This window comes from Schistocerca serialis, chromosome 5 (assembly GCF_023864345.2).
Source record: "Schistocerca serialis cubense isolate TAMUIC-IGC-003099 chromosome 5, iqSchSeri2.2, whole genome shotgun sequence".
Lineage (NCBI taxonomy): Eukaryota > Metazoa > Arthropoda > Insecta > Orthoptera > Acrididae > Schistocerca > Schistocerca serialis.
Window position 1 is genome coordinate 758,613,381 of NC_064642.1, and position 26,356 is coordinate 758,639,736.

General features: G+C 45.6%; 1 protein-coding gene across 2 annotated transcripts in view; it reads right to left on the reverse strand.

Moving 5' to 3' along the window:
* Nucleotides 1–26,356, reverse strand: part of LOC126480840 (tumor protein p53-inducible nuclear protein 2) — a 75,841-nt gene that overhangs the window by 41,207 nt on the left and 8,278 nt on the right. The window contains exon 1 of one of the 2 annotated variants that reach the window (XM_050104186.1): nucleotides 4,508–4,650. The exons of the other annotated variant lie outside the window; for it this stretch is intronic. The gene's annotated coding sequence lies outside the window, so the exon portion shown is untranslated. Of the gene's footprint in view, nucleotides 1–4,507; nucleotides 4,651–26,356 lie in introns of those variants that run through there. 2 annotated transcript variants of the gene reach the window in all.

Consider the following 26,356-nt stretch of genomic DNA (forward strand, 5'->3'; position numbering starts at 1 on the left):
GGCAATAAAACGGAGTCTTCCTCATATTTTTTGTGTGATGGTTACAGTATATGTCGTCCGTAATTGTAATCTCTAGGTACGTAGTTGAATCGAGAATCTTTAAATTTGTACGATTATTCGTGTAACTGAAATTTAACAAAATTTGTTTAGTGCTCATGTGGAGGATCTCACACTTTTTATTGTTGAGGGTCAATTGCCACTTTTCGCACCTTGTGCAAATCATTTTGTAATTAGTATATACTTCTTTCTGGTACAACGCTGCAGTTTTCTAAATGTTTGGTTTGAAAAGGCTTGTAAAAATCACGCTTTTTAATTAAAATTGAATAACGTACGAACCCTCTCCGGATAGCATACATTATCGACATCAGCCATTTAACACCTGCCGGTAGACGTAGGCTTAATATAGACCTGCCCATGTATTACAGTCTTTCAACTACACGTACCCACGCTGCTGCTGCATATTTAAAATTTCATCCGGCCACCTCACATTAGGCAGTAGTTCTTATTTCTTGCAATCCAACAAAAGTGCTTCCTTGCTTCATACGGCATCCCTTTTCTCCTGGCCACAAGACCCGCCATTATTCACTTTTGTGGCAGTCACAATTACATGCCGTTACTCCACTAGAGTTCGTTTTGTGACCCACTGTTCTGTTTTCCTATTTGTTTCACAACATCCATGTATCCATCCACCGCTCTCTGCGGAATGAACGGATTGCGCGCTAAAATGTCATGCGTCACTGCTGTAACTCAGGAGACTATTTATAAATTTCCCTCTTCGGATGGCGTACTGCTACAGTTATGACAGCTTCCTGGGTTATTATTTGTTGATGAACCCAGCACCGTCTGCGGACATCTTTGGAGTGAGCGTGGCTTCGATTCATTGACACCGTGAGTCTGCTTTATTTTATATAACTAAGATTTTCGGATGCGAAAGCTCATATTTTACGATAATTCATTTAAACAAGCTAACCAAATTTATCTTCTGTGAGAAAATAGTCTACCAATACGTAAAAGTCTTATTTGAGAGTAGTAAGGTGCCACAAAAACGCCCGAACCTCTTTCTCTATGACAACGCAAGGCTCCATACAGGTTTGCGCACCCGAGAGCAGCTCACAAAACGTCATCAACTGTCATTCCTCGGAGCTCGCAACTTCCATCTGTTTGACCCAATGAAGGATGAACTCCGCAGGAAGCGATGTGTGGATGATGGGTAGGTTATTGACGCAGCAAGACGTTGGCTCCGAGGTCGATCAGTACAGTCGTACCATGTGGGCGTACAGCCTAGCCCAGTTAGGTGGCAAAAGGTGTCGCATTGCGTGGGGAGTACGTTGAAAAATGGGATCGTGTAGCCAGAAGAGTGGGGGATACAATATTGTGTTGAAATCATGAATAAAATGTGCAGCCTTCGAGCTGTACGCCGAGTGTTTTTGGACTATGCTGGAATGGTTCGTATGATACATTCCCTCACTTCCTACAGCAGTTATTGTCCATTAGAACTGGTGTTACCTCTGTACAGACGGTGCTGTGTACAGGAAATAAATTACACACACACACACGCACAGAAAAACGAGGGGAACATTGCGCGCATTGTCGTTCGGTAGATTGGCAATTTCCAGTTCTGTCCTTGCCTTCTGTAGATGAGCTAGGTAACGACGCAGACGTTGGGTAAACTGATCTGATGTGCAGACGCCAGCGGCTCCTGCGACTGCGAAAGAGACAGAGCACGTCTCAAATGTCCCGTGGCGATAAGAGACTCGCGCCCCCTACCCGTCTCCTATCGCCAACAGCACAGGTACAGTCGCCCGTGGTGTTCGTGCGACGTGTCATAGTGGCCGAACACGTAGCAGCAAGTCTGGCAAGCATGCGTAATGAAGCACTTCGTGCAGGCACGACCGGACGTCCGCAGGGTGACTGTGCGTCTGTTCAAACTGCCTGAGGCTTCATCGATCTTCAGTCGTGCAAACTTGAGCGTGCGTACCGACAGTGTACAAGCTACTGCAAGCAAACGTTAGTTGTGAGGCGGTTTTCGTAGCGGAGTTAAGTCGAGTGATATGAAGCAAGTTAATCGCAAGTTGCTGGGAAAGTTTATAAGAATATGTGAAAGTAGGCTTGCATCAGAAATCGAAAACCGATGACGGAAGAGAAGTAAATGCCGTACGGTGTACTTTGAACAAAATACAAAGCAACTGACTGTCACAGGCAAAAATGTCGTTATACAAAAATCTCCCAGAATGAAGCAAAGGAAAGAAAAGATAAAAATAAGGATCAGATAGACATAAGGTACATAGATTTTGTGTTTCGTTAGCCAGTCTTTACACCACAAATCACGTTGCGTCATTTTTTCACATAATAGTTGTAAAGGCAGCCAAAACCAGCAAATCGTTGTCGTCGGAACTCCCGAAGCACAAAGTGGTGCTTCAACAAGCGTGCCTTGCTTGGACAGTGTGGAGGCGAACGGGATCTGTACTCTTGTACTTCAGTGTGTGGCCGCCATAGACACTGGAGTTGTGTTAAGTGGCGACGGGGCTCAAGTCCAGATCCTGTCTTTCCGATTTGTGATTTTCGCTGTAGTCCTCGACCGCATAACGGCGAACAAGACGCAGTACATGGAGTCCATAACGTAGAATTCTGTTTCTTCCCACATACAAACTTCCAGCAATATTAGCACAGTTAGTGAAACAGGAGGCACCACAAGATTTCAGGGTCTGTAACTAGACGACCTAGTCTCGCGGAAGGCACAAATCCACGGGCTTGTAGAAACTGATGCAATAACTTTACCGTTAGAAAATTGTCAACAGTGAGCACCATGATAGAAACGTATCTTTGCATATTTCCATTTGTCACTCTCGTATAGAATTTGAGGCAAGTCAGGCACATAGAGTATTAATATTCTTATAAGGGGAGGCCACGACGTTGGGATCGCAGATTTGCTTCCAACTTTGTGCGCCTTTAGTAGGCCACTAAAACTACATAATGGGAAAGTAGTAAGGTGCACTGCGCTGGCAATTCCAAGAAAATCACAAGAGAAGTTTTGCGCGTCTGTTATGTGGGTTATTTATCTGTGCGTAGGTTCAAAAATGGTTCAAATGGCTCTGAGCACTATGGAACTTAACATCTGAGGTCATCAGTCCCCTAGAACTTAGAACTACTTAAACCTAACTAACCTAAAGACATCACACACATCCATGCCCGAGGCAGGATTCGAACCTGCGACCGTAGCTGTCGCGCGGTTCCGGACTGAAGAGCCTAGAACCGCTCGGCCACCGCGGCCGGCTGTGCGTAGGTAGTCGATGTTAGAACTCACTGTGATCACGTGGTTAGCATTCGAGCTTAGTAAGACGAACGTGTCGTAAGACGAACGTACATGAGGCGACGCTTCGACTCCCGCTAAAACGCAATCATTAATTAATTTTTTATCACTGTCATATTATTTAATTTATGACATTTTATAGATAACATTTTGAAAAAAACGTGTATGTAGTGAATTATTTGCACGAAGTTACAATTTTATGTTTTCCATGTCTTTATGACAAACATCATCCTGCAACGTGTGATGTCCAGAGCACATCCGACGAGTTATTGTACATGACTCTTGTGGTCTGGTGCATTCTGACTTTACTATATTACTGATTGTGACTAATGTCATTCATATCATTATTTATCGAGGTTTGGCTTGGGCTTCCCTAGCCTGTCCCTCGTCCTTGAAAAATTAATTACAAATAGTATAGTGAAATATATGAAAAATTCACTACAACTTCATGAAAATGCACGTGGTTTTTTATCATATTTCCTCGCAAATGTCATATAAATTAAATAATCTGACCAGTGATGAGAAAAATATAGGTTCAAAAACAAGTGGTAGCGGGTTTTGAATCGTCGCTCATACACGACCCGCTTACTAAGCGCTACCGCTAACCGGTTGACCACAATGACTTCGCACAAGTACATCAGTTACGTAATAGATGCGGAAACCTTTCTTGCAATTTTCTCTGGACTGCCACAGTAGTGCACTTTGCTACTTGCACATTATGTTATGTTAACAGCCTACTGCATGTGTACGAAGTTTGATATAAATCCGTGAGCCCAACGTCAAACCGTGAGGGTCATTCGTGATGTTTCAAGTCACGAACCTCACTTATGCGCCTATTTAACAAGCTGGTGGTTCTTATGCGCTCCTCACTAGTCGCATTTTCCTGTGAGATTTGTGGTTCGCAATACGGCCACGTGTAAGAGGAACAACAGCATCTATTTGTCGAACAAAATACAGATTTATCTTGCGATTATTGCTTAGAAATGAGTCCATTACTTTTCAATATACGCTTCGTTAGTTCTTCAAAGATTTAAAGGCGGTTAGTGTAAAGTTACTGATTCACGGCAGGAATACGTGCTAGCTAGTCTACTAAACTCCGCTACATAAATGTGAATATACGAAAACCAGTGGTTAACATCAGTAATACTGTCACGGTGGCAAATAAATACTAATTATTCTACTTCGTTATCCACGCACCTGTATTTATTGTTTTCCTATCGCTATCGATTTCGAAGCTGTAGGGCCCAATCTTCAGACAAAACTGCGAGGTGTACAGTATACCCGCAAGTGTATCACTCGAACGCTAGCAGACAGTGAAAAGCACCCTTCTGTCACGCACTGTGTACTGTACTGTAGTGAGCAGGTACTGCGTGAGGCCAGGGGAACCGACAAGTAGCTTCCTGCGGCGGTGGGCAGGAAGAAACCTGCCTCCAGTAGGATCGTGTCGCCGCTTGCTCGCCAAACAAAGGCTGACGTCTTCCAGCCAGCCGCTAGCTGCACGCAGACTTTGCCAGCTCAGCCATTACCGGCGACACCTCCTTATACCGTACGAGGTACTTTGCAAGGCAGCCGACACTGTTTACGTAACATCGACTGACAGGCCTCAGTGCATTGTCTTTCCCGGTATCTTCCACTGTCGAAGGGCACAGCAAGAAGTGGAGCGCCTCCCTAAACATCAATGAAAAAGATGAACAGACCTGACGTATCATGTACCTACGTCTACTTCGCAAGAAACCGAACTGTGCACAGTGGACGGCACTTCGTACAGTACGCATTTGTCCTATTCCATTCGCGTATCAAGTGAAGAAAAAATAATTCTCTATAAGCCTGTTCAAAATGGTTCAAATGGCTCTGAGCACTAAGGGACTTAACTGCTGAGGTCATCAGTCCCCTAGAACTTAGAATTACTTAAACCTAACTAAGGACATCACACACATCCATGCCCGAGGCAGGAGGTTAGGTTAGGTTAGGTTAGGTTAGGTTAGCGGTCGCGCGGTTCCAGACTGTAGTGCCGAGAACCGCTTGCCCCCCCCCCCCCCCACCCCCCCACCCCCCCGGGGCCGGCTATAAGCCTGTATTCGCGCCCTAATCTCTCACATATTATTCTCATCATCTATGGGATTTACGATGGTGCCTGCAGAATTATCAGCTAGGCTTCTTGGAATACCGCTTAGCTAACACCAAGCAGTCAGCTTATTCTTACACAAAATACAGGATGTCAGGGCTAGAGGTATACACAAACAAATGCTTATAACAATAGAAATCTACAAAATGGTTCAAATGGCTCTGAGCACTATGGGCCTTAACTTCTGAGGTCATCAGTCCCCTAGAACTTAGAACTACTTAAACCTAACTAACCTAAGGACATCACACACATCCATGCCCGAGGCAGGATTCGAACCTGCGACCGTAGCGGTCCCGCGGTTCCAGACTGTAGCGCCTAGAACCGCTCGGCCACCTCGGCCGGCTAGAACTCTACATTTTATGTTCTTGGGTACATATGCAATCAGTAGATACACTCAACGAGATATTATCCTCACAATTTCATGAACAGCGCGGAGTTGTATGGTGCATGCGCAAAAATGTTTACTGTGTATTAGAAAGACTTATCCCTTACAGTCAAAATGTGGACCCCACAACGAAAGCTGCAGTGTTTGCTATGGTTAGCAGAGTTAAAATCTGTAACAAGTGTTCAGTGGCGTGCAAAAAGAGAACGGAATGTACATTCCCCCTCCACAAGTAAGCCCATTTATCACTGAGAAACGGGAAGTTGGATTTCAAATTCTGGAAAACACCCCAAAACGCATGCGCACGAAGAGACCGTGGAACGTGTGCGCGAAGCATTCGCCAGAAGCCCACGTAAATCCATTACACAAGCTAGTGGGAATTAGCCGTCTCCCATTCGACGATGCACGACATTCTGCACAAACGACTCTGGTTGTGCCGCGCGGGATTAGCCGAGCGGTTCAAGGCGCTGCAGCCATGGACTGTGCGGCTGGTCCCGGGGGAGGTTCGAGTCCTCCCTCGGGCATATGTGTGTGTGTGTGTGTGTGTGTGTGTGTGTGTGTGTGTGTGTGTGTGTGTGTTTGTCCTTAGGATAATTTAGGTGAAGTATTGTGTAAGCTTAGGGACTGATGACCTTAGCAGTTAACATTTCACTCACACACATTTGAATAAGACTCCGGTTGCATGCTTAAAAGCACCAAAGTTTGCCTGAGGATCACCGCAGGCGATGTGATTTTGCCGCTGAAATGTTGCATCGTATAGACGAAAACAACGACTACCTTAATGCAGTTCTGTCCAGTGATGTGGCAAAGTTAACTGACGTAACTGTCGAATATGGGGAAGTGAGTCTCCAGAAGAAGTGATTGAGTACGAAAGGAACTCACCAAAAGTTAATTTGTGGTTGGGATTACATAAACTTTGGTGATTGGTCCATTTTTTAAGGACTCTACAGTGACAGGGCAAAATTATCTCGACATGTTGATAGCCTATGCAGTTCCGCAGATGCCTCCTGACGTCATTTTCCAACAGGATGGTGCACATCACGGAGATGTCACCCCATTTCTGCGTAAGTGTTGGATCAGAAAGTGGATGGGGGGGGGCAGGAGGGGGTGTCCCACTGGCTTGCTCCCCGCCCCCTCTCCCGATCTCACTCCGCTGGGCAGTAGAGACAGCAGCTGCCATGCTTATGAACATGTGGCGGGAAGTGGTGAAACGTTTCGATCTCAGTCGAGCTAGAAACTATGCCCACACTGAAATGTACCAACATGCATAGAAATATCTAGGATACCGTGTACAATGTTGGACTAATAAAGTTATAAACGTTAACAGGTACTGAAATATAAACAAATGTTTTTGTATATCTCTAGCCTGGACACGCTGTATCCAGGAACTGACTTATCATCACTGTAAGAAACGACCATGCGCGCGTTGTCTGTAATATGTTGGTGTCACATGATACTTGTAATACTTGAGTGTGGTTAGATTCTAATAAGTCTGTGGTGTGCTCATGTTACTGTTTCCCCTGACGCAAGAAGAATTGCTGTGTTAAGAAGTGGAATTTGTATAAGATTAAAAGGCTTAGTACCTGCGGCAACCGTCAATCTGTACATCGCGTGGAAAAGTCTGTAATAATTCCGCTCTAAGTTCTCTGAGCATCGGTGTTGTACTATCGATCTGTTAGGATGCTAGCAGCGCGTCTGTGAATTCTTTCAGTGACTTGATAAGGACTTTGATAAGGACTTCCAGCACCGCAAAGAGCCCTCTCCAACTGGAATAGTAACTGCACTTCTTTCAACACCTGAGCAGCCACTTTAATCTTCTTTCAGCACATGAGCAGCAAATTTAATCAGACATCAGCTCCCTCCATCTACGTCCATGTCCAAACCAATCTACCTATTATAGGTGCTATACGCTGGTGATGGGATGCATGCGGCACATACCAGAGAGGATATAGAAAATCAAGACCAAACATGGTAAAGATCGTCTGCAAAGATCTGGGCCTTAGTTTAAACGTCCACAAGACTGAGTACCTCGAAATGAGTCCACTTCCTGAAGCTAAAAATTAGTGGAGCTGCTGTTACCAAGATGAGCACGTTCCGATATTTAGGTTCTCGACTACAAAGTGACGGGTAAGTGAACGAGGATGTGCGAGCAAGAATCAAAGCGACCTGGGTGCGATTCAGAGACATCACTGGTATTCTTTGTTATAAGAAGATGCCTATCCACCTAAAACTAAAGATATTCTGCACAATGGCGAGGCCAGCTGCAGTATACGGTACCCACACCAGAAGTTCTGAGCACTCACAACATGTCATGGAAATGCGGTTGGTGAGAAGATCATTAGGCGTTTCGCTGCTCGACCACATCAACAATACAACGACCCGAAAACTAGCTGGAGCGACTCCAGTCGATGAAATGATGCAAGAATTGAGACTTCGGTGGTATGGACATATCATATAAGCACCACCTACTTCACTCATTAGCCTATATCATCTCACTGTTGAAGGCCAGAGACCTAAATTACGGTGGCAAGACACAGTAAACGCATATCTAAGATCACGAAATCGAAATGTCTAAATCCACAGGAAGTGTTAGAAGTTGCATGCAGTTATTTCTAGTACTTGCTGGTGAATCAGGGCACTATAGACGGAACGTAAGGGAGGGGCACTTTCTTTAAGTTCTGTTTCTTAAACATATTATCTGTTACGATATTTATGGAGGCAGTTAATGTTGTGTATAACTCCTTTAAACACTGAAAGAAGCCGCGTGCGTTTTCGTCAACATGATACCTTACGAATAAAAGAGCCAGGATGGAAGGAAAGTTTTAAATTAATGTTGCATCAGCAGCGGAAAGACCGTGGAACAGACAAACAAGTTTCAGTCATTACATTACATCGTTTTTCGGAAGTGCATTCGGGATGGAATATTCGATCCTTCGAATAAACTTCAAGAAATCCAAGTCTTAGTCATGTTCACATCAGCTGTTTTTATTATATTTTATATATTTTTTGCTTCATTGGAATGAGTTACAATTGTCGTGACTGGATATTGTAACACTTTTTATCAGCTAATACCTTCTTGCAGATAACCACACCAGCTGCTAGCTAGAGTGATTTGTGCTACGTTAATGACTATAAAAATAAGGATCCTGGGCATTTGTTTCAGTGCGTCCCATTTATTTCAGTGATGGTCCTATTAACTTCCCAAGCACAGCAGAAATGAATGATGTGCTTTTGAATGACTCTCGACACACAAACAAAACACAGTTATTTTCGTGCTCAAATTCATGGGTTAAGCATTAAGCCTCTTCCGTCTTCACAAATTGTCTGCCCATCTCGTCTTAGGTCTTCCAACATCTCGCCTTGTGATCGGATTGTAAGCTAAGGCTAGTTTGGGAAGTCATTTGCTGTTTGGCATCTTGTACTGTTTGTACCGGGTGTTGCGGTGTTTGGTTATTCCTCTTTCACTTGGCTCTATTTTTAGTTCTTGTCGCACGGTTTCGTTTTTATGCAGTCTGTTCTTGAGTAACCTTTGTATCTTACCAAATGTTCTTGTTGTACGTATCGAACATTCACCATTAATTCTTTGTAATATAATTAGTTTTTTGTGTCACCCTTCAAATTTAGGCCTTATGGCAGCACATGTGTCAAAAGAGATCAACTTAGTTATGTCAAAAATGGAAATTTTAGCATGGCACACACAACAGTGTCACATAAAAACTAACTGGTTTATTTTGAGTGGCTTTATGTACTGTTAGTCCGCTTTTATCTGAAACGCGTTTCACACGTGCTAGCCAGGCAGCGTTGTACTTGCAGAGAAGATAAAGCAACCTGCAACTTTTTACAACGCTATAGAGAAGATAACAGCAGCAAACCACTTGTTACAATGCTATTTATTTAAATGAAATGAAATGTCGTGTGACGAGGGCCTCCCGTCGGGTAGACCGTTCGCCTGGTGCAAGTCTTTCGATTTGACGCCACTTCGGCGACTTGCGCGTCGATGGGGATGAAATGATGATGATTAGGACAACACAACACCCAGTCCCTGAGCGGAGAAAATCTCCGACCCAGCCAGGAATCGAACCCGGGCCCTTTGGATTGACAGTCTGTCGCGCTGACCACTCAGCTACCGGGGGCGGACTTTATTTAAATAAACAAAAAGCATTATAAAACGTGGCTGTCTGCTGTTATCTTCTTCTGCCCCTGTATTTTGTACATAGCCAAGGGCTCAAAATATCATTTTCGACAAAATAACAGCATTGTGCTGTTTTAATGGAATAAAGCAATTTGTCCGCGACGACGTAAGTGATATTGTTAAGTCAGGGCAGCCTTGTGTTAATGCGAAGTGGGTGGGCAGCGACCAGCGCCAACACACTGAAATTGCCGCTCCGCATCGCTGCTGCTGCTGCTGCTGCTGCCGCCGCCGCCGCCGCCGCCGCCGCTTGTATTTCGGATTCACATGCTTGGCAACCTCGCAGAGGCGCGGTTCGCGGACTTGATGCGGGCGGTCAAACACTACGAGATGCGCACCCTACGAGGGAGCTAAGTATTCTCCACATAACGGAGTCCCACCCACTTCGCATTAACACAAGGCTGCCCTGAAACGGTTTTCAAAATCCCGTCGACACCGTCATTAGAGCACAAGCCAGGATGGGGACGGAAATTGGCGGAGTCCTTTCAAAACAACCATTCCGGTGCTTGCCTCGAGCGAATTAGGGAAATCACGCAAAATGTATGTCTGGCCGGGTGAGTCTTCAATTTTCAAGTCCTGTGTCTTACACTGCACAAGCTTGTTCTTAGCAGACATATTAATACGGTAGCGTCTTGTACGACACGTACGCATCCCAGAGGCACCCAGCGGAAGATCACCATCGTTAAATATAAATAAAGTCTTCCCATGCACATGACGTCTTAAGAGTCCCTGTTCTAGAGAACAGAACATAACCTAAAAAAAATTCGCATTCGAATACTTACTCTTCAGCTGTATGGAATGATATGACATCAGACTAAAGGGAAACATGGAATCCTTGCTAGAAAGAGCAGAGCGAATTGTCACATAATGTGGCTGATTACTGAGGAATAGTGAGAAATCTCAACTGACAAGACATTTGGGGGAAGACGCCATGTATTGCCCAAAACCCAGCTTTAAAAAATTCCGAGAATTGGTTTTCACGAAGGAAACTAAATTCTCCCAGTCACACACACACACACATACAAGTGTCGATCGCGTACATACCGTATTGATTAAACTGAAACTAGCAACACTTGACACAGTGTCGTGCTAATTCTTCCCGTGCCCCATCTATAAGCGGAATGGGACGAAATCGTAATACCGGTATATCTACATCCACAACCTGCGAGCCGTTGTGTAGCGCATGGCACTGCGTACCTTCCCAAAATACCAATTCGATTCTACACAGAGTACGCGAAAGAACTTGCCCCCCTTCTAACAGCCGTGTACCGCAAGTCTCTAGAGGAACGGAGGGTTCCAAATGATTGGAAAAGAGCACAGATAGTCCCAGTCTTCAAGAAGGGTCGTCGAGCAGATGCGCAAAACTATAGACCTATATCTCTGACGTCGATCTGTTGTAGAATTTTAGAACATGTTTTTTGCTCGAGTATCATGTCGTTTTTGGAAACCCAGAATCTACTATGTAGGAATCAACATGGATTCCGGAAACAGCGATCGTGTGAGACCCAACTCGCATTATTTGTTCATGAGACCCAGAAAATATTAGATACAGGCTCCCAGGGAGATGCTATTTTTCTTGACTTCCGGAAGGCGTTCGATACAGTTCCGCACTGTCGCCTGATAAACAAAGTAAGAGCCTACGGAATATCAGACCAGCTGTGTGGCTGGATTGAAGAGTTTTTAGCAAACAGAACACAGCGTCTTGTTATCAATGGAGAGACGTCTACAGACGTTAAAGTAACCTCTGGCGTGCCACAGGGGAGTGTTATGGGACCATTGCTTTTCACAATATATATAAATGACCTAGTAGATAGTGTCGGAAGTTCCATGCGGCTTTTCGCGGATGATGCTGTAGTATACAGAGAAGTTGCAGCATTAGAAAATTGTAGCGAAATGCAGGAAGATCTGCAGCGGATAGGCACTTGGTGCAGGGAGTGGCAACTGACCCTTAACATAGACAAATGTAATGTATTGCGAATACATAGAAAGAAGGATCCTTTATTGTATGATTATATGATAGCGGAACAAACACTGGTAGCAGTTACTTCTGTAAAATATCTGGGAGTATGCGTGCGGAACGATTTGAAGTGGAATGATCATATAAAATTAATTGTTGGTAAGGCGGGTACCAGGTTGAGATTCATTGGGAGAGTGCTTAGAAAATGTAGTCCATCAACAAAGGAGGTGGCTTACAAAACACTCGTTCGACCTATACTTGAGTATTGCTCATCAGTGTGGGATCCGTACCAGATCGGTCTGACGGAGGAGATAGAGAAGATCCAAAGAAGAGCGGCGCGTTTCGTCACAGGGTTATTTGGTAACCGTGATAGCGTTACGGAGATGTTTAATAAACTCAAGTGGCAGACTCTGCAAGAGAGGCGCTCTGCATCGCGGTGTAGCTTGTTGTCCAGGTTTCGAGAGGGTGCGTTTCTGGATGAGGTATCGAATATATTGCTTCCCCCTACTTATACCTCCCGAGGAGATCACGAATGTAAAATTAGAGAGATTAGAGCGCGCACGGAGGCTTTCAGACAGTCGTTCTTCCCGCGAACCATACGCGACTGGAACAGGAAAGGGAGGTAATGACAGTGGCACGTTAAGTGCCCTCCGCCACACACCGTTGGGTGGCTTGCGGAGTATAAATGTAGATGTAGATGTATCAGGCTTCCTTCCCGTTCCAAACGCGTATGAGACGCGGGAAGAATAACTGCTTAAAGGCCTCTGCGCGCGATGTTATAAGTTTGATCTTGCCCTGGCTCGCTACTGAAGCGATACTTTGACAGCTGTAGTAAGTTCCCAGATTCTTCGCTGGTCCCCGAAACTTGATAAGTAGGCTCTCTCAGAACAGTTGGCATCTTCAAGCGTTTCTCAACATTTCCTCGACGCTCTTCCGTGGGTCAAACAAATCTGTGACCTTTCGCGCTGTCCACTGTGCATTTTCATATATGTGGTACAGTGTAATGCACCATGCGCCAAGCACTTTATGGTTATTCGCATAGTGTACTTCCAGAGGAAGGTAATGCCTAAGGGAATCCTCAGCCAGCATGCAGTATATTTTTTACGCTAATACTTTCATCCCTTTTTGTTCCTTTTCTCCTTTCTGTACTGTCTCTTTCCCCAAGTTTCCTTGCATCAGACATGCCTTCAGTTCTTACGCCCCCCCCCCCCCTACTATAATGAAAGAGGACGCCGTTTTAATCCCACACTTTGTTTACGAGATGTAACCCTAAGCAGGTACTGTCTACCCCGCTTTTGATCCGTAGTAGTTTCTCAGTAGATGGTACGTGTTTCTCTGGTAAAGTGCCCATCCTTCAGCGACCGTGCGTAAACAGTCGGAAGTAAATATCCGACGCACATAGTGCGTAAAGCGGCGTGTTTATGGCGGCTACGTATTAAAACGCAGCCACAGGCGCAGTCCTTGACGCTAAACATAGGCGTGTGCGCATGCGCCATGGCGCTCTCCCTGATTCGCTGGCGCCAAAGCAGGGCTCACTGTACACAGACCGTGTCGTAGGACGCTATTCAGAGTCCTTTTTGTAGATGCGGGTTGGCTAAAATATACAGTGCTTTGAGAATGCAGCTTTGAGTAAATTCTACATGTGCATCTACACTAATCAGGCCACCTTACGATGTGTGTCAGAGGGTACTTTCGTGTACGACTGTCACTTCCCCCGTTTCCTGTACAGTCGCGAATGGTTGCGGGAAGAAAGATTGCTAGTAGGTCCCCGTGTGCGTTCGAATTTCTCTAATTTTATCTTCACAGTCTTTCAGCGAGACATAACGAAGAAGGAAGCAATATATTGCTTGGCTCTTCTAGGAAGGTACGCTCTCGGTACTTTAAAATAATAGTAAAGAACTCCAAGATCCAGCACGCCTCTCTGGCAGCGTCTGGAGTTGGCTGACCATTTCTGCAACGATTTGGCAATTGCTCAGCCAACCAGTAACGAAACAGGCTGATTTGCTTTGGCTCTTCTCTATTTCTTCGATCAATCCTATCTAGTACGGAACTCAGATTGACGAGCGATATTCAGGTATTGGTCAACGAGGGTTTTGTAGGCTACCTTCTTTCTGGATGGACTACGTTTCCTAAAGATTCTTCCAATGAATCACAGTCAGGCGCCTTCCTTCCCTGCGATATGTGGTATTTCCTGCTTAAATCGCTCCGCGCGCACACACACACACACACACACACACACACATTCACACACTCTCTCTCTCTCTCACACACACACACACACACACACACACACACACACTACTACATATTTTATGTAAGTAACTGCTTCCAGTAATCTTAGAGTATTAGGTCGTTCTGTCTGTTTACGCACAATACGCTATTCCCCCCCCCCCCCTCCCCCCCCCCCCCCCCCGGTGAACAGCAATTTCTGCAGCAAACGTCGATCCGTTGTGGGGTTTTATTGTGAACACAACAGCATCATCCGTGCCGGCCCGGGTGGCCGAGCGGTTCTAGGCACTACAGTATGGAACCGCGCGACCGCGACGGTCGCAGGTTCGAATCCTGGCTCGGGCATGGATGTGTGTGATGTCCTTAGGTTAGTTAGGTTCAAGTAGTTCTAAGTTCTAGGGGACTGATAACTTCAGATGTTAAGTCGCATCGTGCTCAGAGCCATTTGAACCATTTTTGAAAACAGTAAACGTTGTTTCGTTAAGGACGGTACACGGGCATTTGATCTCTAGCTGGGCCTGATTTTTTACATATGAGTTCTTTGTGTGCATCCTTTCAGTTAGACGAAGCAGTTCAACGAGAATCACTTTAACAGTTTCAACAGAGTTCAAAAAAGTGGTTTAAATGGCTCTGAGCACTATGGGACTTAACATCAAGAGTTCATCAGTCCCCTAGAACTTAGAACTAATTAAACCTAAATAACCTAAGGACATCACAAACATCCATGCCCGAGGCAGGATTCGAACCTGCGACCGTGGCAGTCGCGCGGTTCCGGACTGACGCGCCTAGAACCGCTTGGCCACCGCGGCGGGCGGCAGAGTTCAGTTATATGTAAATCACAGGTCTCTTCAAACCCGCGCACTTGCACACACGCACACACACACAACTTACTGATAATAAAACATGGCGTATAGTTGAAGTTATAGTACCCGGGTCAAAAGGTACAGCTTCTATGCGAGCTCATTTAAAGGTCAAACAAAAGACGTTCCCTGAAGATCACTAGCTGACGATAATACCAGAGTTTTATATGGAACTCATGTCAGAATTCATCCCTGCAACAGTATACAAAAACAGCGGAGGTGCCAGATAGATTCATTGGAAGAATTCTCAAGAAACGTAGTCCATATACGAAGGAGGTAGCTTACAACACCCTCGTTCCAGCAATACAATACAATAATTGTTAGTCTGGGATGCGTATAAAATCTAGTGTGGTCGGAAATCTTGGGTTCGATTCCCCGCCAAACGTAGGGTTTCTAGCTGTCATTTGTCAGTTCTTTCATCTCTTGTTTGTTGAGGTGAAAAATGCCGAGTTGCATCGTGCTTCGATTTCCACGTCAAACTGTAGGATTCCCTATAGCTGGTTGCGTAAGTTAGTTCAGAAGTCGCAAGAGGGTAACGCAGTACTACCTCCACCACGACCAAGCCTAGCAAGCACTGTGGTATTCAAAACAGTTTTCGGACGGGTGGCTGTGGTGCACGAAGTACCCTCTGCCACAAACTTGCGGACTACAGGCTTAGATGCAGCTGCAGAAAAAAAAAGAAATGAGAGGCGAGTGACCTCAGTTGTTCGATGCCGCGCCTTTGCTTTCCCGTGGAAAACTTTTCAACACTTGGGAAATGACATAAGAAACACCGCGGTTACGGTTACCTTGTGCTCTCTATCGGCTGTACGTGAGCCCGCATTACGCCTGCTTGTTCCCAAAGTTGAAACATTCTGATTCTTTGTCCAGAAGGCCTTTCTGCCACGATTATTCGATGGATTAACGCAAGTTGGCGTAGCGGGGGAAATACAGTATTTTAAGAACATAGTATAAAACGATGACATGTGCAGGAAAATTGCTCCCGTAACTGGTGGATTGTTCAGAGGCTGAGGCGTCGACAGCTGAGTTGTGTCGCGCACGTGCGCGCTATAACGCGAAGACACGACAACGTGTGCGTAAGGAAAGCAGCATTCCTCCAACGGACTGCTGCAACCCGAACCTAATTCCAGGTGCGCTACGTAGACACGCAGCGTAGTAGATGAAGGACACGTGTGAGGTAACGTACAAGTAAGACGTACGGCCACCGGTGCTCACAAACACAACGTGCGAGTTCACTAGCTACCACACCACACCACAGCACGTAAGCAGCTTACCGGTGTCGTCAACCCCGTTCTTTATTCAAATCAAGGATGGCAGGTGGCAAGATGCGTCGCGAGCTGCGTCGCGGGCCCGACTGCTGACGCAGTTCGTAAACACTGAGATACCGCCTGCTTGGCAGGCTTCGCTATACTACAGTGGCGCTGCACGCGAATGCCGCCTGTGACGCAAAGTAGTTTTTATTCAGAATGTTCTAATACCGCTCCAGTCACAGTTTGTTTACACATGGTTCACATTTTACTTATGCCACGCGTTTCACGGCACAGCCTTCATCATCGGGCATTCGTGGCAGTACAAAACATATTTAATATACACTCCTGGAAATTGAAATAAGAACACCGTGAATTCATTGTCCCAGGAAGGGGAAACTTTATTGACACATTCCTTGGGTCAGATACATCACATGATCACACTGACAGAACCACAGGCACATAGACACAGGCAACAGAGCATGCACAATGTCGGCACTAGTACAGTGCATATCCACCTTTCGCAGCAATGCAGGCTGCTATTCCCCCATGGAGACGATCGTAGAGATGCTGGATGTAGTCCTGTGGAACGGCTTGCCATGCCATTTCCACCTGGCGCCTCAGTTGGACCAGCGTTCGTGCTGGACGTGCAGACCGCGTGAGACGACGCTTCATCCAGTCCCAAACATGCTCAATGGGGGACAGATCCGGAGATCTTGCTGGCCAGGGTAGTTGACTTACACCTTCTAGAGCACGTTGGGTGGCACGGGATACATGCGGACGTGCATTGTCCTGTTGGAACAGCAAGTTCCCTTGCCGGTCTAGGAATGGTAGAACGATGGGTTCGATGACGGTTTGGATGTACCGTGCACTATTCAGTGTCCCCTCGACGATCACCAGTGGTGTGCGGCCAGTGTAGGAGATCGCTCCCCACACCATGATGCCGGGTGTTGGCCCTGTGTGCTTCGGTCGTATGCAGTCCTGATTGTGGCGCTCACCTGCACGGCGCCAAACACGCATACGACCATCATTGGCACCAAGGCAGAAGCGACTCTCATCGCTGAAGACGACACGTCTCCATTCGTCCCTCCATTCACGCCTGTCGCGACACCACTGGAGGCGGGCTGCACGATGTTGGGGCGTGAGCGGAAGACGGCCTAACGGTGTGCGGGACCGTAGCCCAGCTTCATGGAGACGGTTGCGAATGGTCCTCGCCGATACCCCAGGAGCAACAGTGTCCCTAATTTGCTGGGAAGTGGCGGTGCGGTCCCCTACGGCACTGCGTAGGATCCTACGGTCTTGGCGTGCATCCGTGCGTCGCTGCGGTCCGGTCCCAGGTCGACGGGCACGTGCACCTTCCGCCGACCACTGGCGACAACATCGATGTACTGTGGAGACCTCACGCCCCACGTGTTGAGCAATTCGGCGGTACGTCCACCCGGCCTCACGCATGCCCACTATACGCCCTCGCTCAAAGTCCGTCAACTGCACATACGGTTCACGTCCACGCTGTCGCGGCATGCTACCAGTGTTAAAGACTGCGATGGAGCTCCGTATGCCACGGCAAACTGGCTGACACTGACGGCGGCGGTGCACAAATGCTGCGCAGCTAGCGCCATTCGACGGCCAACACCGCGGTTCCTGGTGTGTCCGCTGTGCCGTGCGCGTGATCATTGCTTGTACAGCCCTCTCGCAGTGTACGGAGCAAGTATGGTGGGTCTGACACACCGGTGTCAATGTGTTCTTTTTTCCATTTCCAGGAGTGTATAATTACAAATTTTTTCAACATTATTGTTGTTGATGCTTATGCTGAAATTTAAAACACGCATGTTCGAGGAGACAAAACTGTGCCGTTGAGAAAACGGTTCATCATACGCGGGTTATTGTAATGGCAAGTAATTTAAAAGGTCACGTATCTGTGTGAAACAGCTCTTGAGTTGGTCTCTTGCTGCACTGTCATTCTACCAACATTACAGTTGATTAGTGTGTCACTTACTAGGATCTGGTATATTTTGGCAGCAACACGTCCCTGATCATACTGGTCACCATTCAGAACTAATCTCAGATGACTGATTAAAATAGGCCGGCCTGGGTGGCCGAGCGGTTCTAGGCGCTGCAGCCTGGATCCGCGCGACCACTACGGCACAGGTTCGAATCCTGCCTCGGGCATGGATGTGTGTGATGTCCTTAGGTTAGTTAGGTTTAAGTAGTTCTAACTTCTAGGGGACTGATGACCTCAGAAGTTAAGTCTCATGGTGTTCAGAGCCATCTGAACCATTTGAAATGATTAAAATAAAATTTTAAAATCTTGAACATGGCTGGCGGCAGCAACTATTAATCCAACCTTCGTGAGGAACAGGTAGAAAACAAACAAATCAGTTGCAGTAGTAAAAAGGTTTATTAAAGCCCTTTTGAGCTGGGTTTACGTCTTTAAAAATTTCGTCTTCAAAAGGCATGTTAAGATGCAGGTATATGTATATATAAAATAGGTGCATAGACAAGTATGTGTATGCATGTATTTTAAGAAGTAGATAATGTTAAACATTTTGGGAGTCACTCGTCAATCCTTCCGAAGAAGACCTTTTTAAAGACGTCAAAACCTATGTCAAATGGTTTTAATAAACCTTTTTACTATTGCAACCGATCTGGCTGTTTTTCCACCTTTTCCTCGCGATAACACTCGCTGCATAAGGTTTTCTCCACAGTTATTTAATGCATCAGTTATTTCATGCTACTCTGCTATCTCGGCACTGGTGCATACAAACTATTTGTGTAACCTAACTGTATTACTGTTGAAGCACACGAGATCGTACACAGCGATTCGGCACACAAATGAAGTACAGCAGCGCAAGAACGAAAGTTTAGTATAGCATAATGCAGAATACTCCAAGATTGACTGATTGGTTGCTTGATTGATAATGACAGTGATGCCTTAAATTACTTGAATTTACAACAGATAAGTTACATTTTTTTTAGAGCCTTGTTTTTTTTTTTTGCTTTGTCTCAGTCAAGATATTCCTAACGTTCTTCAGTACATCCTACAACTAGGCTATATATTTAAAATACCTATGTATACTGAAGTTAAGATAGTTTTACATTCTTCAGTGGCTGATAATGTGGCCTATGCTTTATTTCATAATATTTTTGAAGTGAAAGTACTTCGAGTCATAACCGACGAACGCGCCAAATTCGAAAATGAAATAAGGAAGATGAAGTGTTTAACGCCCCGTCGATAACGATGTCATTAGGGACGGAGCGCAAGCTCGGATTGGTGAACTAAATAGGCCGCATCCATTTTCAAAGGAACCATCCTAGCGTTCATAAAAATCAAATGTTCAAATGTGTGTGAAATCTTATGGGACTTAACTGCTAAGGTCATCAGTCCCTAAATTATCCTAAGGACAAACACACACACCCATGCCCGAGGGAGGACTCGAACCTCCGCCGGGATCATAGCGTTCACAATAGGCGATTTAAGGAAATCACGAAAAACCTTTTATCTGGATGGCCGGACACTGCTTTAGACGCCGTCCTCGCGAATACGAGTCCAGTGTGTTGACACTGCCTTATAGTCTGCTCGCTCGTCAGCTACGCGGCTCACACGATGTTTACACTTGGCAAAGTGCGACATTCACAGACTGAACACTGCATGACACCCCGCCAGCCCGCGAACGCTCCCGACGCCATCGCGAGACGGTTAGCATTCATTGTTCTAAAGGCGTGGCACTGCCAAGGCCAGCTGACGCAACACTTGTGGCTTATGAATATGTGGACCTGCCGCAACACGCATCGGCAGACTTGTTTACGTACGAAAGATCGGAAAGAGGGGGAGCGGGGATGTCCTTGTTTGTGTTGCCGAATCAAGCTCTCCTCCTAGATATCAGCGCAGGCATATTCAAGAAACACAATACAACGAAACGAAGCGGAACGAACGTGTTGGCGATAAGATATGTAATAGGCTTGACATCCATTCACAGTAATGAGATCTCTTATGCCTGCAGCACTTATTGGTAAAGGTTCTGTGTCTTGCTGGTTAGTGACAGCGTGTGTCACGGGGATTCACGCCTTTTTGGCACAGACTGTCAGAAGAGTGACTGTGAAACTGAGTTCCTGACGTTTTCAGTAGACATGTCTCGTGAACGACGAAGAATCAGGACTGAGAAACCGCCGCATTTGTTAAATGGAACAACGTGTTGCGGACATCAGCCTTCAGGAATAATCAAACAGGAAGCGAGCTTTCTCCATCGATACAAAGCCGTTAAAATATTGTTCTGTCCATGGGAGACGCATCAGAGGTGGAGAAATAGAAATGGAGGTTCTGGCTGTGTCACTTTGATTCTTGTCTGTACAGCGGTGAGAAATTTGCAGACCCTGGCTTCTATATATGCATTCGGATCCTGCAAATAACTGAAGTACCTGGCAGAGTGTCCTTCCGTTTTACCAAACATTTGGGGTTGATCCCGTTCCTTTCGGATATGTAACGCGGCGGCAGTGATTGCCGGAAGGCTTCAGTGGGTGCTGTAGTTAATCTGTCTTCCTGGTTTCCACAGGTACAATACTTAGGGAGCTGTACTACATTCCTAAATTCTTCACTGGTTCTTTGAAACTGTAAGTAGGATTTCGCGTCGTACAGTTGAGGTATTTCATTTTTCCATGACGTCCTCCCATGGGTCAAACCGACCTGCGATCGCTGTATACGTTCGGTTTCCTTCGTTGCCTTGTTTCGTATAGGTCCCAATACCTTTATCGACACCCCAAGGTGGGACGCAAGAATCGTTTTGTGAGCGGTCTCCTTCTGTAGAATAACACAGTTTTTCCAGTACTCTGCCGATGAACCGAAGTCCTTACCTACGACGGACCGTGCATTTCATATCTATGCAGCCAGGAGGCTGGCTTGCTCTATCGGTAAAAAGTCCTTAACTCTCATTGTTCTGTGTGCGTATCGAAACAACACAACAATTGGGGGCTCTGCTTTGGATCAGTCTAGCGCTGGAAACTGCTGGGTTAGGGGTGGCAGATGGAACACTTGCCGTGACGTGAAACGCTGTAGCACTGCCACGCTTATACATTCGATTGTCGATAAGGAATCGGTCACGTCCGTATGGTGGGTGCGACAGCTCCTTCCTCGCCACCTGCTTGAATACGGCGTGCGGTAGGAACCTGCAATATCGATTCTATCCACACAGAATCGATCTCTCATATCTCCTGCATGTCTCATTCTTTTCGAACGCATCCAAATTAGCAAAAAAACTAGTGTGTTAATATTAACGAGAGAGGAGTCGCTGTTGCCAGATACTGGTGACATATTCAGTAGGATGGCGATTCAAATCACCCTCCGGCCATCCTAGTGTAGGTTTTCCGTGATCTCTCTAGATCTATTGAGGCAAATACCGGGATGGTTCCCTTGAATAGGAAAGTATGTTGTTCATCCACCTCTGATCCGATTTTGTGCTCCGCCTGTTAGGACCTCACCTTCTTTCCCGTTGATGTTTCTGAAACTTTAAATTTATCTGGAACAATTTCATTGAAAGTGAATCCACGAAAAAGTTAACCTACCTCGGCGGATGGTGATCTCAATGGTTAGGAGCATTTCCCGCCAAAGCCAAGGTTCTGGTTTCTAGTCCCGATGCGGAAGTTTCAGTAAATAATGTGTTTTTGTTTTCGTATCTGGGGCCAGAACTGTTACAGAGATCAAGAAGAGAGAGGGGCTACATATTGAACGCTTTTGTTTGCTATATTCAGCGTTAAGTGTCCATCTGCTTTTGGGTACTGTTGATGAGAGGCTGTGAGGTAAGTGCTAGTAGACAGCCGCATGTAAGGCACACAGCTGGGAAGGCATAGCCTCTTCTCACTTCCGGGAAATGCCGAAACCGTGCGGCGGTAAACGCCGCCGGGCTTCCGGAAAGGAAGGGGGGCTTCGCCTGGCCCAAACACGGGAACGCCCTAGCCGCCTGCCGGAACCAGCTTATAAACAGCTACGGTCAAACGCTCCCTGTCTGGCAGGGGGGTTGCTGCATTTCCTAGGCAAAATTCTAAGGCATCTCTCAAACCACAAAGGGAAGTCTCTTTCGGGCTGAACGACCATTCTTATGCTGTTCACTGAAGAGGTTACAATGAGACACACGGTAGACGCTAAAACACTGAAGTGTTAGGAGAGAACTTCCACTCGCAAAAGTACCTGTGTAGAATAAACAACGAAATTTCTTACTACCATTCTCCCCGAGTAGGCAAATTTCACATCTATGTTGAGGGCTATGACACAAGATGGTTGTTCATCAAGTTACGGAGTCAGGTGCCGCAGTGTTTAAGATACTCTCTGCACTCTACGAGTGAAAATCGAATCTCTCTTGCCCGCATCTCGTGGTCGTGCGGTAGCGTTCTCGCTTCCCACGCCCGGGTTCCCGGGTTCGATTCCCGGCGGGGTCAGGGATTTTCTCTGCCTCGTGATGGCTGGGTGTTGTGTGCTGTCCTTAGGTTAGTTAGGTTTAAGTAGTTCTAAGTTCTAGGGGACTGATGACCATAGATGTTAAGTCCCATAGTGCTCAGAGCCATTTTTTTTTAATCTCTCTTAAGCCTTTCCGAGGTAGGTTTCCGCAAGTTTGCTAAATCGCTTAAGGCGAATGGCAGGATGGTTCCTCTGAAATCGCAAACGCCCCAGTGTTTACTAGAAACGTATGCGTTAATCCAAAACTCAAAGTCGAAGCATCACGAAAGCAATGAAGGGAAATAAAATTTACGAAACGAAATAAGTTCGATATGTGGTACAGCGACGCACGTCCATGAAATAGGAACAACTACAGCTCAAATTTTCGTAAGAAAATCTGTAATATAGTTTACTGATTAAGAGAAATTAAAAGTAAATCAAATAAAATAAACTCTTAAAAAACACGCACCACGAAGTACTGTAATTATCCGAATGGGTCGGAAATCGGCCAGGAATATCACTGATTGGAGTAGAATTGTCTTCATCGATGAGTCCAGCTTCGAACTAAGCCCCGATGACCAACGAACACGCGAGTGAATACGTCCCGGGCAGCCGTGGGATACCAGCCTGACTGTTGCCCGCCGTTCTGCCCGACAACCAGGAGTTATGGTCTGGGGTGCCACTTCATTTCATTTTGTAGCAGAGCCCCTTATAACACAGCGGTACGTCGACGATACGCTACACCCCGCCCAAGCCATCCAGGACTTATACATTTCAGCAAGATAATGCCCGCCCTCACGCGGCGAGAGTTGCTACTGTTTGTCTTCGCGCTTACCAAGTCCTTCCTTGGCCAGCGACGTCGCCGGCTCTCCCCAACTGAGAACGATTGGAGCATTATGGCCAGCGCCCTCCAACCAGCTCAGGATTCAGACGATCGAACTCGCCAATTCGACAGAACTGGACACGATAACCCTCTTCAGGACACCCAACAACTCTTTCAATCAGTGCCTAACCGAATAACTTTTTGACCGGCCGGAGTGGCCGAGCGATTCTAGGCGCTACAATCTGGAACCGCGCGACCGCTACGGTCGCAGGATCGAATCCTGCCTCGGGCATGGATACGTGTGCTGTCCTTAGGTTAGTTAGGTTTAAGTAGTTCTACGTTCTAGGGGACATGACCTCAGAAATTAAGACCCATAGTGCTCACAGCCATTTGAACCATTTTTGAATAACTTCTTGCATCATGACCAGAGGTGGGCCAACGCGTTACTGAGTTACTCAGCTTGTGAAGCTCTTTCTCTTGAATAAACTACCTAATTTTGTGAAATTGTATTCATTTGTTTCTTTGTAAATGTGCATGACATCTACCGACTTCCGTCCCATTCGGATAATTCTTTCGTGGTGCTTTGGCGAAGGAGAAAAAAGATAAATAGAAAATTTTCCCAAAATAAGACGCTCGCCAGCGTTCGGTCCTTTCTTGCAGCGGACGGGCCCCTTTCAGGATCTTGCGGCAACCTACCTCCCAACGAACGGACGCAAGAACCGCGCAACCGTTACAAGGGACGTCACTGACTTTGTAGTTCGTGGCGGTCGATCTGCCGCGTGCACTGGCTTCTTAGCGTTTCCTCTCTTCTACTGGCGTCAACAATCCTAAAGATGGTCTGAACACCCTTGTGCTTTATAATGGATGCACGTACTAGAGGTGCCTCCACTTAACCGATTTACACATACGAGGACTCCGAACCGTAAGTCGACTTCATTTTTCACATTGACAAATCAGGGATTTATCAAGCGTTAAGTAACATGAAGTGGTCCACAGACTGACAAGTTGTCTGGCACCCCCTACGGTACCGAGCCACATAATCTTTGCTTAGGTATAGTGTATACTGATTTGAACCATTGGGGTCTCATTGTATAAGCGAAAAGAAACCGTAGATTCAAAATCGTCTGTGTAATTGTGTTGTTTTTTTTTTTAATCTGCAAGTTTACTTGGAAAAAAAACTAAATGACAACGAAATGTATCAGAGAAATTTAAAAAAAAACGGTTTCCCGCTGTAAAGTACAGTTACTCGTATAAAAATGGCCTGATAAAAGACCTCATGGTTCGATTAACAAAACTGAAGCACACAGGTGAAGTCTAGTTGAGACAAACCTACAAACCGAGCCACATTAATTCATCATTGTTTGTCATAGAATATTTAACCGCAAGGAATTTCCGAGAAGATTTTTAGCCAGACGTTGGCTGGACACGAATCACAAGCAATTATGCTCGGTTGTGCCCCTTACAAGACTCAACGGGGAACTTGTAGAAAGATAAAGCGACGCAAGCCTGCCGAGAGAACGAAAGAGTCGAGACAGAAAGAAAATAAACACACGAAGAATCAGTTAAGTTAATTCTGCAGAAATTGCTTTTGAAATGGTGAGAACATTCTCATCTCAATAAGAGAGTTTAAATGCGGAACGTTTAATTGTTTTAACCTTCTGCAAATCTGTTTCCTTATATACTACTCCCTTACACTTGTTAGATCTCATTACTCATATTCGACAAAAGCGTAATTTTTCATTACGTTTTTCCTGCATGGCATAAAAATGACATTTCTGAAGCACCGTACGCTCATTGCTATTTCTATCGTCGTCATTACTATTATTATAGCCTTTTAACAACGGTTGCAGTCAGCTCTACTCGAGGTTACTTCCAGCTTCCCGAAGGGTAGATCTGGTGTGTTAAGTGATTTTTAAATTCACAGCACAGATCTGGCCGGCTCCCGTCAGCAATATACCTGGTACTTCACTGACTTTACTACGTCCTGGGACTCTAGACTTTTCCCCTGACGGAACCCACTTAGAGACCCCTGGTACAACACCTTGTTTATTTTGAAGATTAATAAAACTTTCAAAAAATGAGAAATACTTGTTTTACTCAGCGATTACTTCAGCTGTAAACCGTAACTAAGTCATAATAAAAAATTAGTATTGTGAAAATACAGAAAAAAACTCCCATGTCATTAACAGTTATCGCGTAGCAGTTACTTATTTCCCGTAGAACACCACAGTTCAGAAAACCCTGCTCTGGACAGAGCGCGCTTCAGGGTACATGCTAGTGATCCGAGGGTAGTTGTGATGACGGTGGTGACATAATTTTTTACATTCCTCATTTATTATTATTATTATTATTGTTACTTACTACTCATTTTCCACATGTATGTTAACTTGCTAAAGATGCCTTGTCAGATGCAAGACAGGGTTGGTTGTAGCCCCTAATATTGCCACGTGGAATAAAAGTATGAATAAATAACATAATACTGACGCAATGGATTTAACGTACACCAGCGATAAGTATTTTATTGTCCAACTGTTCGACATTTCTATGTCGATCGATTCGGTAGTACACAACCTGGTTGCAGGTTCACCACTTCTCACGGTAGATTTTAGTAGAAAGTAATACAAATGTAAGAGTTACCTATTACTTCCCACCCCCTTTGTATTATTCAACTCTCATTTACGTTAAATGTACGTAATAGTTACCGTGGTACTGGAGGGATATTCATCCGCTTTGTAATACAGCATTTCTTAATCTGCCTTGCAGTTCTAGTTATTTATAACGAGAAGTGTTAAATAAGGAGCGAACGTAGA